Here is a 4,629-nt window from a genome sequence, read left to right on the forward strand (position 1 = left end):
TTCTTGGCTCCAGGGAGCTCTCTCGGGCCTGTATTATCTAGTAGGATATCCCTCCTGCTTAGGCTGCTTCCCAAGGCCACGGCCACTGCCTGCCCGGCTTGCTTTATAGGAAACTGCGGTAGGACCCCCTCCTCCGCCACTTCCTTATCCTCCTGTTAAAACTGTGTTTGATCTTTCTTCCATTCCTCAACCATCTCTAAGCTTATCTGCATAGTTTCACGCGACTTGTACTTTGGGACACAGGAATCCCCGTATATCTTCTGCGTGATTTGTAGACCAGCAGATTATCTTTGTTCAAAAACTGCCCTTCAGACTTAAGGGGTGCCTCCTTTCTGTAGAATTCCAAGACTAGGGGAACATGTCCCATTTCATGGAATGAGATTCTTCAGACGTCAACCCTTTTTAGTGGAGTAATTCAGAGCACGTGATCTGATGAGTCAAAGTTTTCCCCCTGAAACTTGGTTATTGATGCAAGCGTTTTGAATGTGGGTGAGTCTCATTAATGACCACAGCATTCGATGCACTGAAGTTGTGTGAATACTAGGTTTTTAGATTCTCAGTGTTGGAGACACTTGGCCTAGATTTTAAGCCCTAAAAGGAAACTACTTCTTTTGCCTCAATTTTGACTGGTATCCAGCAGAGCAACAATGCATACTAAGAAGGTACTTGCTGCCCCTTTTACCATGTTTCATGGGGTAGAAATCTAGGCACAGGTCTCAAACGAGTAGCTTTAAGAAGGTGGCCAATCAGTAAACTATTTTGCACGTTGTCTGCCTTAGATGTACATAATTTACCCATCCATCCGTATCCTGAGTTTTCCTTCTTCTTGAGTGTTGGAGAAGTACTAAGACTTCTCGTCCAGGATGAAAAACGAAACGTGACAGAACCTTACCCTTTGCAGATCGAAACACAGCAGGGCTTCCAGTTGTCCGGACTTCACTCTTTCTGCAGTTGTTTGCTTCAGGCTGGCCTGATCCAGCCTGGAAACCTGGCTAAACTCCAGCTCAGCATGTGTGGCCAGCTGGTGGGAGGGGAGACGCACACCCAAGGCCTCACAGGTGCTGTGTCAGTCCCGTGGCCAACACGCCTCGCCCTGGGGAGACACCCTCCGTGCCCCCCGCTGGCCTCCTTTCATGGGACACACCCCTGTCCTCGATAGATGCTTTGATACCTGACCACTGTGTCTTTGAGAGGACCCGGATTTAGGAAAGGGCCAAACTCCTTTTCCAGAGAAAAGCAAAAGAATAGGAATGGCCCTCTTCTCCCTTACTGCCTTCCCGCGGAAGGCCAGCTTCCATAGCAACACTGAAGTGTGTGTGAGCAGGCCACTGACGTTGCTTAAAATCTTTAGGAAATCGGGCCTAAATGTTAAGGCAGCAGGACAGAGCTAACAGGGAAACATTCTCTCCCCCTCCCGAACTGAGTCTCATCCCTGCTGTTTGTCCTACAGCTGGAGGTGTTGAAATCCACAAAATAAAGACTTCTGCTGACCTGGAGCGCTGACTGGGTCACAGTCTGGCGGATGAGTGCGAACGTGGGGAAATCTGTTCTGACAGCCCCTTATCGATACTGCGCGAAGGTGGGAGAGGCCTCACCCAGGCGCCCAGCACGCTGCAGCAGAATCTTGAGCATTTCCAGGGGACAGGTGACCACCGCCTGGCACAGCCCAGCTCCACACCCGGCGAGCATCTCCAGCCTCAGATTCCGCTGCGCCCCGTGGGCCGGCGTCAGGCCAGCCCTGCTGCCCCACCCAGGCCCGTCTACCCTCCCTAGGTATTTAGTCCCCCTGGGCTGGCTGCCACTCACCCCACTGGGTCAGTAGTCAAGCTCAGTCTCCTTAATGACAAGAGACTAAATTTAAAACAGGCTGCCAGGGAGGCTGAGACCAGGACCATGAAACAACCCACTGCAGGACTGCTTCCTTCCTGATCCCCCAACAACTGTCACTGGGGCAACGGGAAGCACAGAGAGAACTACAAAGTGTCTGCAGTTGATTTGTTTCAATTCATCAGCATAAAAACAGACAAAGAAAGATGGACCAGAACCCAGAGCCCAGAAATGAACTCCTGCATAGACGGTCACCTAATGGTTGCCAGGAAAGCCAGGGATACTCGATGGAGAAGTGGCAGCCTCTTCAAGGAACGGTGCTGGGAAAACCGGATATTCACATGGAAAAGAACGGAACTAGACCTCTATCTTATACCACTCACAAAACTATCAAAGTGGATTAAGGACTTACATGTGAGACCTGAGATCATAAAACTCCCAACAGCGGGAGAAGTTCCTTGACATCGGTCACCTAAAGCACAAGCAAGAAAAGCAAAAATAAACTAAAAAGCGCAAGAGGGAAGACATATGGGAACATATGTATATGTATAGCTGATTCACTTTGTTATAAAGCAGAAACTAACACACCATTGTAAAGCAATTATACCCCAATAAAGATGTTTAAAAAAATAAAAAATAAAAAAAAAGTAAACTAAAAAGCTTCTTCACAGCAAAGGAAACCATCAACAAAATGAAAAGGTAGCCTACTGAATGGGGGGGGAAATAATTGCAGAAATATACCTGATAAGGGGCTAATATCCAAAACATACAAAGAACTCATACAACTCAATAGCAAAAAAAATCCCAAATAATCCAATTTAAAAATGGGCAAAGGACCTGAATGGACATTTTCTGAAGAAGATATTCAAATGGCCAACAGATACGTGAAAAAATGCTCAGTGTAATTAATCACCAGGGAAATGCAAATCAAAACCTCTAAGCTATATCACCTCACACCAATTAGACTGGCCATCACCAAAGACAACAAATACCAAAAGTTGGTGAGGAATGGAGAAGAGGGAGCCCTCATGCACTGCTGGTGGGAGTTTAAGTTGGGTATTTTCCCAAAGAAAACAAAAACAGTAATTCAAAAAGACTTACGCGCCCCTGCGTTCACAGCAGCATTATTTACAGTAGCCAAGACGTGGCAACAACCAAAGTGTCCATGGATGGACGAATGAATGAAGAAGACGTGGTGTGTGTCTATTTATTTATTACATACAATGGAATACTACTCAGCCATTTAAAAAAAGGAAGGAATTCTTGTCATGTGCGACGACTTGGATGGACCCTGAGGGCATTACACTAAGTGAGGTAAATCACACAGAAAGAGACAAATACTATATGATCTCACTCATGCGTGGAATCTATAAAAATGCAAACTCATGGAATAAGAGTTTGGATTTGCGGTTCCCAGAGGCAGAAGATGGGGACTGAGTGAACTGGGTGAAACGGTGCAGAGCTGCAGTTACAAGGTCAGTGCGTCCCGGGGACATGATGCACAGCATGGTGACTGGAGTTAACGACACGGCTGTGTATGTGAGGGTTTGCTAAGAGAGCAGATCCCAGGAGTTCTCATCACAAGAAACACATCTTTGTAAAAAACAAAAGGGGACTTCCCTGGCGGTCCAGTGGTTAAGACTCTGCGCTGCCAATGCAGGGGGCCCAGGTTTGAGCCCTGCTCAGGGAACTAGAGCCCACATGCAAGCTACAACTAAGGAGCCGGCGTGCCACAACTAAGACCCAGCGCAAATAAATAAATATTTTAGAAAATAAAAGAACTCTTAAAAAAAACCATTTTTGTTAAGTCCGTGAGCGGATGGGTGTTAACTACATCCTTTTGCAGTATACGGATGTCAGGTCGCCAGGCTGAACACCTTAAAGGTACCCAGCGCTGAACATCAGTTGTCCTCAATAAAGCTGAAAAAAGAATTCGTCTGCAAAGCCACCGCAATGAGAAGCCCGCGCACCGCGACGAAGAGCAGCCCCTGCTCACCGCAACTAGAGAAAGCCCATGTGCAACAACAAAGACCCAGCGCAGCCAAAAATAAATGATTTATTTAAAAAAAAATTCGTCTGCTGGTTGATGACGGAACATATAGATCCTATACGGCCTGTCTTTCCAGGTTAGAAATCACTTTCCATCTGCCAAACCACACCAGCGCTCAGCCACCTACGCACATTTACACACTTGCTGACAGGTGAGCCAACACGTGGTTGCCACCCGCTCCCGCCACCTTCCAGAAAAGAGCGCGATGCACCCGTCCTCCGGGAGCTGCTGCCGGAAGTCACTGGCTGCCACCTTGATGGCCTTCTCTGGGGTGACCGCGGTCAGGTTCACCGCAGCTCCTGGAAGGAAACCACGAGGGTGGGGCGTCTACAGCCATAGGGACCCAGCCAGTGAGCTTCCGGGATGAGTGAGGCCCCTGGGAGTCGGGGGGCTCCTCTGCCTATTTCCCAGAAACGCCCTTTCTTTTCTGCCGCCCCGCTAGGACTGCGTGTGCCCAACGGCTCCTTCGTGCACTTCCCACAAGTCACCTGCGTCTTGTTCGTGCCACCCACCCCCCGACAAGTGACCAGTTCCCCAAATTCAGCCTGATCGCGAGGTCCTGCGGGGCAGGGCTGGCAGCCGTGTGTGTCCCAGGGCTTTGCCTTTACGCTCGGGGCCACTGGCGCACCAGCCCCTCTCAATCCAGCCTCGTGTCCATCTTGCAAGGCTCGACAGCCACGGTGTGCGGCCCTGGCTGGGGACACTGCGGGGGCGGGACCAGCAGGGGCTGGTGCCGGGGAGGAGCCCCTCCC

This window comes from Neophocaena asiaeorientalis, unplaced genomic scaffold (assembly GCF_003031525.2).
Source record: "Neophocaena asiaeorientalis asiaeorientalis breed wild unplaced genomic scaffold, Neophocaena_asiaeorientalis_V1.1 scaffold150, whole genome shotgun sequence".
Classification (NCBI taxonomy): Eukaryota; Metazoa; Chordata; class Mammalia; order Artiodactyla; family Phocoenidae; genus Neophocaena; species Neophocaena asiaeorientalis.